The following is a 12624-nucleotide window of genomic DNA, read 5'->3' as shown; positions in this document are numbered from 1 at the left end:
GTACAATTTTCTTTAGGTCTTACCATCAACTACATAGTACAAGAGCCAGCCTCATTTACCCCCTAAGGGTAAAACAAATCTTATTGCCTAAGCACAATTTTGCAACTTTGACATGTGTTAGTAAAACCGTACATATCATCACAACTACTTTGTGTATCCAGGTGGATTATACCTTGTTTTTTTTTTTGTTTTTTTAGGACAAATTGGGCTTTCATTTGGTAGTAAATGGTTATGGATATTTTTTTTTTATTATTATTATTATCAAAGAAAAACTGGCCCAAAATAGTAAAAAAAACTTTTTTTTTTTACTATTATCAGAGAAAAACTGGCCCAAAATAGTAAAAAAAAAAAAGTTTATTATTATCAAAGAAAAACTGGCCCAAAATAGTAAAAAAAAAAAATATATATATATATATGTATATATATATATATATATATATATATATATATATTTTTTTTTTTTATTATTATTATTATTATCAAAGAATAACTGGCCCAAAATAGTAAAAAAAAAAATTTTATTTTTTATTTTAGCTGTATTTTTCTTGTTACTACTATAATATACCACCAAAGAACAATCCAAAATAAATTCTCCTTCTCCTGACGATCGTAGCAATACCACATATATGTATGTCCGTTGTGGTTTGTACCCGTAGTACAGCCCAGAAGCATTAATGCGCATTTTGCTTTTTGCTTTTTTTGTCCTACCTAAAACACACTGACACATAGGGGTTGATTTAGTAAAGGCAAATAGTCTGCGCGCTTTGCAAAGTGCAGTTGCTCCAGAGCTTAGTACCCTGAGTACCCAATCACGTGCAAGGAAAATGAAAAAAAAACTGCTTTTTGATTGCACATGATTGGATGATGGAAGTCAGCAGAGCTTCTGCTCATTTACAAAGTTCTGGAGCAACTACACTTGCAGAGGGCACAGTCTTTTTGCCTTTAGTAAATTAATCCCTAACCTCCACTGATGATAATAAACAAAAAAAATCCTGCCCAAAATATAATGATCCTTACCTTTGACCCTGACCTTAACCTTTGACCCTGACCTTGACCCACACACTAACCCTGTCACTAACCTAGATCAAACCTTTTTTTTACACACACTTATTTTTTCTCTCTCCAAGGAAATAGAAAGATACATTGGGGTTGATTTACTAAAGGCAAATCCACCTTGCACTACAAGTGCACTTGGAAGTGCAGTCGCTGTAGATCTAAAGGGGAAGATCTGAGTGAGGGGAAGCTCTGCTGATTTTATCATCCAATCATGTGCAAGCTAAAATGCTGTTTTTTATTTCCCTTGCATGTCCCCCTCAGATCTACAGTAACTGCACCTGTAGTGCAAAGTGGAATCGCCTTTAGTAAATAACCCCCATTGCATCTTTCCTCTACATTCAAGAGAAAAACAGAGTGGCGGGCTTCACAGTGACTGATCCCTGTGGTAGCCAATCAAAGGCTTCCACAGCGATCAGGTGACCTAAAATCAGGAGATCCGGGTCCCGATGGTTAGTATGAGGCCCAAGGCTCTCGGTGAGACCCTGGTCTCTGTGTGGCGCACTCCCAGCACAAAAGGAGATGTTCATATATGCGACCCCATGGAAAAAAAGCCAAGTGAGACCAGCATATATGTGTTTACGTTGGCTGGAAGGGGTTAATATTAAAGAGGTTCTAAACTCGGTCAATATTAACTATTGTTAATCTATATGCTGCTAGCTTTAGTAAATAGATAGAAAGCCATATATATTTACTTTTTTTACATTTCTTCAGTTGCTTCCTGGTTTCTAGCCTAGGCCAAAATGATGTCATACATCTCAGAGTCTTTATTGCATTTTTTTTCTTTGTTCATCTGGAAGAGGAACTTTCTCAGCCAAGCACACCCTCAAACCTGCATGCTTGAGCTAAAGACAGATGGATTCCAGGAAGTAAATGCTACAAAGTGGATCATCTGCCCTTACTAATGATGGCCACACCTAGAAATGCTAGGGGGTACTTTTGAAAGTGATTTCTCAGCAAAATAAAGCATGGAGACATGGATGGGTGGGGGAGTTTGCTGTGATTATTAAAATTAATTTAATAGCGTTTTCAGTTTGTGGCGCTCAGATAACATTTAAAGTGTTACTAAACCCAGGGCCCTGCATTCACTATATCTGGTCTCCCACAGTACACAGAACATGGAAATACAATTATTTTATTAAAAATAAACTGCTAAATACCTTTTCTCATCAGCAGTATATAGCAGTCTTGTGTCTGTATAGCAGTATATAGCAGTTTTTATTCTACTCTGACTGTCCTATGAGGCTGCAGGACCCCTGACCCCCTGGGGTTGATTTAATAAAGACAAATAGACTGTGCACTTTGCAAAGGGCAGTTGCTCCAGAGCTTAGTAAATGAGCTGATCATTCACAGTACTATGTGAGTATTAATTAAACAGTGAAAAGATATAGAAAGAAAATAGGATCGTGCTAAATCTGTGAGTTTAAACAGATATAAACCATAAATTAATGAATGAAACACGTCAATATTAAAACCATTCACAGTACTATGTGAGTAATAAACTGAGTGAACGGGTGTGTGAGAGTGAGGATATTGATACAATAATATCAAAATACCAAAATTGAGAGCTTGGTGAACCATAAATAAAATTGGAAATTCAATAAAAATTGTAAATAAATATAATAAATCACTGTGCAAGCTGTAAAATATGTCATCCACCCGTGCGAAACTTAGGGATAAAGTCCATCCACAAAATGAAATGTGTCTTCAGTCACTGATGGACGAAAGACTGTGTTGAATTCACCACTATAGAAAGAATCACTTCTTACCAGATATCTGTGATCCCCCGTTACAGAGGATCAGGGAAAGCATATAGTGTAGGCACAGCTTACTCCAAAGCACACCGAAATTGTTTGTTATCCTCCATTTGTCCTCATTGGTAGTCAGGCCCATGAATGGATACCTGTAGCATGTAAAAAATGTAAAGGCTCCAATAGTGTAAAAAGCCTTTGGGTTTATTAGAAAGATTAAAAACAAAGTATCGCACTTACAATATTGCATCAATTAGAACGCCTAAAGTCCGAGGTGCCGGCCGGCGCACGTTCGGACAAACCCATCCTTCTGGATACTCAAACAGTAACACGAGGTGACGTCAGTGCGTCGCTTTCACCTCGTGTTACTGTTTGAGGGGCGGAGCGACGTGCTGACGTCACCTCGTGTTACTGTTTGAGGGGCAGAGCGACGCGCTGACGTCACCTCGTGTTACTGTTTGAGGGGCAGAGCGACGCGCTGACGTCACCTCGTGTTACTGTTTGAGGGGCAGAGCGACGCGCTGACGTCACCTCGTGTTACTGTTTGAGGGGCGGAGCGACGCGCTGACGTCACCTCGTGTTACTGTTTGAGGGGCGGAGCGACGCGCTGACGTCACCTCGTGTTACTGTTTGAGTATCCAGAAGGATGGGTTTGTCCGAACGTGCGCCGGCCGGCACTTTGGACTTTAGGCGTTCTAATTGATGCAACATTGTAAGTGCGATACTTTGTTTTTAATCTTTCTAATACACCCAAAAGTTTTTTTACACTATTGGAGCCTTTACATTTTTTACATGCCACGGGTATCCATTCATGGGCCTGACTACCAATGAGGACATCTGGAGGATAACAAACAAGTTCGGTGTGCTTTGGAGTAAGCTGTGCCTACACTATATGCTTTCCCTGATCCTCTGTAATGGGGGATCACGGATATCTGGTAAGAAGTGATTCTTTCTATAGTGGTGGTGGATTCAACACAGTCTTTCCTCCATCAGTGACTGAAGACACATTTCATTTTGTGGATGGACTTTATCCCTAAGTTTTGCACGGGTGGATGACATATTTTACAGCTTGTTACACTAATGCCCCGTACACACGGTCGGTGCGATCGGAAATTCCGATCATGTGTGGGCTCCATCGGACTTTTTCCCGTCGGAATTTCTGACACACAAAGTTTGAGAGCAGGCTATAAAATTTTCCGACAACAAAAGCCGATCGGTTAAATTCCGATCGTGTGTACACAAATCCGACGCACAAAGTGCCACGCATGCTCAGAATAAATTAAGAGACGAAAGCTATTGGCTACTGTCCCGTTTATAGTCCCGACGTACGTGTTTTACGTCACCACGTTCAGAATGATCGGATTTTCCGACAACTTTGTGCGACCGTGTGTATGCAAGACAAGTTTGAGCCAACATCCGTCAGAAAAAATCCATGGATTTTGTTGTTGGAATGTCCGATCAATGTCCGATCGCGTGTATGGGGCATAAGACTTTTTGCTTTATTTGCACAGTGATTTAATATATTTATTTACAATTTTTATTGAATTTCCAATTTTATTTATGGTTCACCAAGCTCTCAATTTTGGTATTTTGAGATTATTGTATCAATAACCTCACTCTCACACCTGTTCACTCAGTTTATTACTCACATAGTACTGTGAATGGTTTTAATATTGACGTGTTTCATTCAATAATTTATGGTTTATATCTGTTTAAACTCACAGATCCTATTTTCTTTCTATATCTTTTCACTGTTTTATGTTACACAGGAGAATTGCTGCTTCCATTACATAATAATTATTATTTATAGGTACACATTTTATATCTTAGCACAGTTTCTTTTCCTTTTTCTATAAATGAACAGAAGCTCTGCTCATTTCCATCGTCCAATCATGTGCAAGCAAATATGCTTTTTTTTTTTTTTTTTCTCCTTGCACGTGATTGGGTATTCTTTGCAAAGTGAAGCTTTACCTCATTTACAAAGTCCTGGAGCAACTATATCAACCCCACAGTCTGGACAGTGCTGATTGGCCCTGTGCTGATCACATGCATCCTCCCAAGAAGAAAAAAAAAATTCTCTAGCAATACACACCAAACCAAACTGAGCATGTGCAGAGTGCCCCCAAGGCTTTTTACTATCAGGAGATCGTTTGGAGACAGTGCGAGAAGGGGAGGATCAGAGAAGACAGGATCAAACAGCCTTTTTACACACATGTAGATGATTAACCCCTTAGGTTCCACAATGAGTATAAGACATGTTTTACTGCATATACAGACTGATTTTACTGTTGTGGGTTTAGTAACACCTTAAGTTTTGCTTTAAATGAAATCTGACCTCTGGCATAGGCAAATGTCTAAATACATGCATCTAATGTATTCCTTTTTGAATCTTGGTGTGCTTTGTGTATTTCTTCCAGATCTGTGCAGCAATCCAGTGTGTGATTTGTGCAGGAGCTTCCTGTAATAAAGACCGCTCACTGCTGCTCCCAACTGCTTGTATATTGTGACTGGTCTTGTTCCCGCCCCCTTGTCCCCGCCCCCTCCTGTAGTTTTCTGCAGCCAGCCTGTAGTGTAGCCACTCTCAGCCAGGGTTCCTCCAGAGGATGCTTAGTGTCACTTGAGCTGTAGCTAACTGACCTCCCATCTGATGATGTCTTAGGGTCCAACACCACTTAGCAGAGGCAACAGGATGACACGAATTATATTTTTAGCTGACTGCTCTTCCCACTCGCCCCTAATGTAAGGGATATTTTCCTAATAACGCCCAATGGACTAATTTGTCTTTGGAGTGTGGGAGGAAACCAGAGTACCCGGAGCAAACTTACACAAGGAGGGAGGAGAACATGCAAACTTTAGGCAGATAGTGTCCTAACCTGGACATAATGTAATATTCATATGTATTAAAAATAAAGGATTTTAAAGTGATTGTAAAGAAAAAAATGTTATTAACCACTTGATGCCCGCACTATAGCCGAAAGAAGGCTACAGCGCGGTCTTACATTGCTGGGAGGGCGTACATGGATGTCCTCCCATGCTCGCGCTGCCCACGTGCCCCCTGCGCTCTGTGATTGCCGAGTCCTTGGAACTTGGCTGATCACAGATCAGAGTAAAAGGCCTATCATAGAACCTACATATTTGGGTGGAGTCAGGTGATCGGTGCTCTGTGCCACCTGGATGGCTGTCTGGGTGGACTTGTGTTGTGCTGCCAGGGCTGCTAGGCGGGAGTTTGGGCCTATCCCGGGCACATCTGTGTGCTAGACTGTGTGAGGGCCTATCCAGAAACAAGAGAGCAGCGTAGGGTTGGAATTGCGGCTTGCAGTCCAACCAGAAGTGACAGTTCCACCGGCCGGAGAACCTGTCGTGGTCTGAGGTAGAGGGGGAGCTGTCGCCACAAAGGGTCCAACCACCTAATTATCAGGGACCACAGTGAGTAGCTGAAGCAAGTACTGGAGCAGAATTCTCACCAACCGGGGACAGTGAAGAATCAGAAAACTTCAGTGGGTATCAAGCCAGGGACCCAACCAGCGGAGGTGACGCTTGCAGAGCAGCCTTGTGTGTCAAGCCAGAGACCGAGCAAGCCAGTGGGATGAAGCTTGAGGAGTATCTTGAGTGCCAAGCTAGGAACCCAGCAGAGAGCCGGGGGTGACACTTGAGGAAGATACTACAGTGAAGATTGGCAGTGGCAGTGAATCATTTAGTCATTTAGTCTAGTAAGAGAGACTGGGAGCTCAGTGGGCTGAAGAACTACAAGAAGTGATTGTAGTGGAAGTGAAGGAACTGTTATACTTTGTGTTAGAAACTGTTAAAGATTGTTGCCATAGGAAACAGCACTCCTACACATGTATATGTGGCGTCTTGCTGGATGCCTTTCTGTGCACGGCTGTCCTCAGTGGTGTATTTAGGTTTTGTGCTGCCCTAGGCCTGACTAAACGCATGCATCCCCCTAATTTAAATACGACCCACCCCATCCTGCCGAGGCCACACCCCTTCCTGTTTAAGACCCACCCTATCATCTGTAAACAACACCCCTTCCTCTTTAGGCTCATTTGGCACCTTTCAGGGGGGAACGGGTACCTGTTTCTGACAGGTACCCTTCCCCACTTCCAGGAGACTGCGCTGTCCCCTCTGAAGTTTGCCCCCCCTCCTCCTTCCTCCACTGGGCCATTCAGAAAATGCAACGCGCTTCGCACATGTGCAGTAGGGAACCGGTCGGTTTCCCTTACCATGAATGATAGTGGCAAAACCCGAGAGCCAATCCGAAAATCGGCTGAGGTGTCGACATCGCTGGACCCTGGACAGGTAAGTGTCCTAATATTAAAAGTCAGCAGCTACAGTACAGGTCTCACTGTGCCCATCAATTGCAGCCTCACTGTGCCCCATCAAACGCAGTCACTGTGCCCCATCAAACGCAGTCACTGTGCCCATCAAATGCAGCCACTGTGCCCATCAAATGCAGCCACTGTGCCCATCAAATGCTGCCACTGTGCTATCAAATGCAGTCACTGTGTCAATCAAATGCAGCCACTGTGCCCATCAAACGCAGCCACTGTGCCCATAAACGCAGCCACTGTGCCCATAAACGCAGCCACTGTGCCCATAAACGCAGCCACTGTGCTATCAAACGCAGCCACTGTGCCCTCAAATGCAGCCACTGTGCTATCAAACGCAGCCACTGTGCCCATCAATTGCAGCCACTGTGCCCATCAAATGCAGCCACTGTGCCCATCAAATGCAGCCACTGTGCCCGATCAAACGCAGCCACTGTGCCCCATCAAATGCAGCCACTGTGCCCCATCAAACGCAGCCACTGTGCCATCAATTGCAGCCACTGTGCCCATCAAACACAGCCACTGTGCCCCATCAAACGCAGCCACTGTGCCCCATCAAACGCAGCCACTGTGCCCCATCAAACGCAGCCACTGTGCCCCATCAAACGCAGCCACTGTGCCATCAAACGCAGCCACTGTGCCATCAAACTCAGCCACTGTGCCATCAAACGCAGCCACTGTGCCATCAAACGCAGCCACCGTGCCCATCAAATGCAGCCACTGTGCCATCAAATGCAGCCACTGTGCCATCAAATGCAGCCATTGTGCCCTCAAACGCAGCCACTGTGCCCTCAAATGCAGCCACTGTGCCCTCAAATGCAGCCACTGTGCCCTCAAACGCAGCCACTGTGCCATCAAACGAAGCCACTGTGCCCACCAAATGCTGCCACTGTGCCCATCAAATGCTGCCACTGTGCCCATCAAATTCTGCCAGTGCCCATAACACTGATATACTTTATTAAATCATTGTACCTGCTGTCCTGGGGGTTTCCCTCATGCTCCTCTCTCTCCTCCTGACATCACAGCCCCAGGGCAGAGGAGAAGATTCACTGCAGGAAAGCAGTGCAGGGGAGGGTAGGCGGAGCTTAAGGCTCCACCTGTCACCTGTTGCTTATGGGGGCGCGAGTGACACACGCCGCCCCCCCGCATGAGATAAAGCCCCCCCACCCATCTTGCTGATTCCCGGCTCCCGCTGCCGGCTCCTGCACACTTGCAGCCCGCGGCGGCCGGCTTTCTGTAGCGGCGTGATGTATGGGCGTGCTTGTCAGAGAGTAGGGGGGCGTGAGATACACGCCCCCATCCTCTGCCAAGCACGCCCATACACAGTGGCGGCGCTACAGAAAGCCGGCCACCATGGGCTGCAAGTGTGTGGGAGCTGGCAGCGGGAGCCAGGAATCAGCAAGACGGGTGGGGGGGCTTTCTCTCATGTGGGGGGGCGGCCCTTTTTGCCGCCCCCCCCGCAAAGTGCCGCCCTAGGCCTAGGCCTTGTCGGCCTAGGCTAAAACACAGCCCTGGCTGTCCTCGTGTAGAAGTCTCGGAGTCTGCCAATTAAAGTTGCAACTGCTTAAGGGTGTCCTGGCCCTAACACTCTCTCCCAAAGTTTTGTTTAAGAGAAATAAAATCTCTTTGCATTCAAGAAGTGTCTGGCGCCCATGAATCTAACTGGCATTACACCCACTATGTCTCACAACCCACTCTGTACGGAAGGATTTCAGCAGGTTTTGGCTCTGGAGGTTCTCATTAGACTAAAGGAAACCAGGGACCTTGCTACACTTACCTGCTTTTGCAGTGGTTTTGCACAAAGCAGCCCTGCTCCTCCTCTTCTCTGGTCCCCCACTGGTGCTCTTGACCCCTCCCCCTTGCCAAGTGCCCCCATAGCAAGGGGGGGCACTTGGGGGTAATCGTGCATGCTCGCTCCTGAGCCAGCGCTCTGCATCCATAAGACACAGAATGCCTCACTGGTTGTGATTGACAGCAGCGGGAGCCAATGGCTCCATATTGATGGGGACAAGGGCCTCTTCCCCACAACCCTGGCTGGTGGTTGTGGGGGGTCTGCAGACGGGGAGCCTCCCTGTCTCAAAGCACCCCCCCCCATGTTGGGGACATGTGGCCTGGTATGGTTCAGGAGGGGGGTAGGGTGCTCGCTCGCCCCCTCCCCCTTGCCTGACCTGCCGGGCTACATGCTCAGATGAGGGTCTGGTATTAATTGGGGGAACCCTACGCCATTTTTTTTTTTTTTTTTAATTTAATTTTTCATTTTTTTACATTCAGCTGTCAGCCAGGAACCCCACTGACAGCTGATGACTCATTGGTTGTTAAGGACACTGCAGCCGCCTGCTCCTTAACAACCATGTTGTATACTAGTTGTTGACGCCGGCAGCCGTCCGCTCCTTGGCAACCAATACACATTCTTTAAATATCACATGCCTCGATCGCTACTTAAGTACCGCATGCGTTTAATGATTTATTTCCATCTGTGAATTGAGTTTAACACCTGTTCATTTGGTATTTACCAAGCGTTTTCAGCGTTTTGCACAGAGCGGTATAGTGAGTTTAGGGAAATATGTCTGGACATTTACATACCGCATACGAGATGCTTTTGTGAATGGAAACCCACTGTGTAATATACTGTAGGTAAGTGAGTAAGGTACATGTTTCTGGCACCAAGAACTGACATTTTTTTTTATATAATCACTGTGCCTCTATCACTGCACTAGAAGCAGTTCTGTTCTCTTTTAGAAGTTTGTATTAATCAGTTTCACAGAAGGTTTTTGGCAGTTCAACCCTTTGGGGTACATAGCTCTGCTGCTACATTCTAATTCATTTGCATACACACGTTCACAGGTAACATTATTTGGAAGTGTCTGCATATATTTTAAATTTAAATCAAAGCTAAGCTTATCATTTGATGAGCGGCTTCATCACTTTTTCTTCTGCACATCAAATGCTTTTAATATTGATGAGAACAATGCCCTCTTCTTGATCTCATTAGTGTAACTCTAATTCTTGGAATGGCACATGTAATATTCTTATGAACCTATAATCTAGCAAAGTATGGCTTGATCCTGAACTGTGCAGGATTTCATTTTTTGCATGGTAAAGCAGATGCCTGTATAGAAGGACTTTGCTGAAGGCCTGTGATGAATAGAACTGCTCATTCTGATAAACATGATTGTAGGTAAAAGAAATGACAATTCAGAGTTAGCTCTGAGTATTTTGTGGAGAGAGGTGTGCAGATATGGGTCATTTTGCTCTGCTAATTCTACCCATGTGCCAACCTGGCACAGGAGGTGTCTCACCGCCTTCCCCTTAGTCCAGAACTTCCAGGTGATTTCTAAGGCTGATTGAGGGTTATCACAATGATGTATTAGATAATCGTCTTCTAATACCAGTTACCTAAATAGTACTAAGAAAAAGAGAAAATAAAACTGCGCTAAGAAAGTGAAAACAATAAACCATAAACCAATAATCGTGAGAGCAGCAATTCAAAATATATGACACACATATACCAAATTAGAAATAGAAAAAACAACTGAATCGCGCTACTGAATATAAATATATATATATATATATATATATATATATATATATATATATATATATATATATATATATATATATATATATACGGTGTTGGATCTAATTATATCCCGCACTAAATAAACAAAATAAATTAACAAAATAGATATTTCCTTATCAGTATATATCTAAATGCTCATCATTGGTGAAACAATATGTACACATGTGATCAGAATAATTCTTTCATATATAAAGAAGAAAAAAGTCTCTCATTGTGATGAAAATACTAATCCACCCGTGCAAAACAAAAGCTCAAAAGATCCATTCATAAGGAGATCTTCAACTTCAATGCAGCGAAAGAGGTGAACCACCACCAGTACAGAAGGGGTTACTTCTTACCAGACGTAAATGATCCCCTATTACAGAGGATCATAACGGGCATATCAGCTGTAAAGCTCCCGGGCTGGACTGCTGCGGCTGTGCCTCAGAACATCAGGGGGACCCGATCGGTGCAGTGGTGAATATAGCATGTAACACAAAGTGGGAAACTCCAATCGTGTAAAACCTTTTAGCTTTATTAAATAGGAAAGTCAAAAACACACTTACATAGAACGTCCAAAAAACAAGCCTAAAGTCCGGTGTGTCGGCCGAACACACACAGACAAACCCATCCTACTGGAGGAGAACACAGTCTGGAGGTGACGTCAGCGCGTCGTCCTGCTCTGTGGGCGGAGCAGGACGACACGCTTGGGGAATTGGGTGGAGATGCGGGGGGTGGGGAGCCGCCACCTGGATGGGGTAAGTGCAGGGGCTGGCGGGGTGCCTGACAGAGAAACAGGCAATCGATCGAGCAACCGGGGGGGTTGTTTTTGTTATGTAGTTGGCTGACTGGGGGGGGGGGCGTGGGGTGAACCCCCAAGAAAATTAAGCATCAGCCGCCACTGAATGAAACTATATCTGAGCAACACAAACTGAAAACACTAATTATTTCATTTTAAATATTCAAAGCAAACCCGCCTACGCATCCATGTCTCCATGCTTTATTTTGTCGAGAAATTACTTTGATAAACATTGCCCCAGCATTTCTAGCCATGGCCATCTTGAGTAAGAGCAGATGATTTTTGTAGCATTTACTTCCTGGTATTCATCTGCCCTTAGTTCAGGCATGCAGGCAGGAAGGTGCCCTTAGCTAAGAAATGTTCCAGGATAACCGCCCCAGGCCCAAGTAATTTAAACACATGCAACTTTATTTGACAGAAAATAAGTACTATTTGCCCCCATCAAATTCATTATTAGAAGCGTGAGAAGATTTCAATATAATTGATTACATTTTTTTTTTTTTTTGTCAAAGATGTGACACTGACCTAGATAAAATGTCCTAATAGGAAGGGTCCAATTTACTTACAAAAAGGTAAAATTCCTTTCCAACTCAACCACTTCAACTCTGGAAGATTTACCCCCTTTCATGACCGGGCCATTGTTTGCGATACGGCACTTTAAACTTACTTTGACTGAAAATTTCGCAGTCGTGCGACACTGTACCCAAATAAAATTTGTGACCCTTTTTTTCCCCACAAATAGAGCTTTTGTTTGGTGGTATTTGATCACTTTTTATATTTTGTGCTATAAACAAAAAAAGCCGACAATTTTGAAAAAGAAACAACATTTTTTACTTTCTGCTATAAAACATATCCAATAATTTAAAAAAAATCAAATTTTTCATCAATTTAGGCCAATATGTATTCTGCTACATATTTTTGGTAAAAAAAAAAATACCAATAAGCGTATATTGATTGGTTTGCACAAAAGTTATAGTGTCTACAAACTATGGGATATTTTAATGGAATTTTTATTTATTTACTTATTTTACTAGTAATGACAGCGATCAGCGACTTATAGCGGGATCGCGATATTGCGGCGGACAATCAGACACCTAACTGACACTTTTTTGGGAACCAGTGACACTAATACAG

At 43.7% G+C, this 12624-nt stretch overlaps 1 protein-coding gene across 2 annotated transcripts in view; it reads left to right on the top strand.

Annotated features, from left to right (window-relative positions):
- Nucleotides 1–12624, top strand: part of LOC141131351 (protein shisa-like-1) — a 63296-nt gene that overhangs the window by 35991 nt on the left and 14681 nt on the right. The window lies entirely within an intron of this gene.

Source organism: Aquarana catesbeiana, linkage group LG03, assembly GCF_042186555.1.
Source record: "Aquarana catesbeiana isolate 2022-GZ linkage group LG03, ASM4218655v1, whole genome shotgun sequence".
Lineage (NCBI taxonomy): Eukaryota > Metazoa > Chordata > Amphibia > Anura > Ranidae > Aquarana > Aquarana catesbeiana.
Note: the sequence above shows the minus strand (reverse complement) of the source record. Positions and strands in the feature narration are given on the sequence as shown.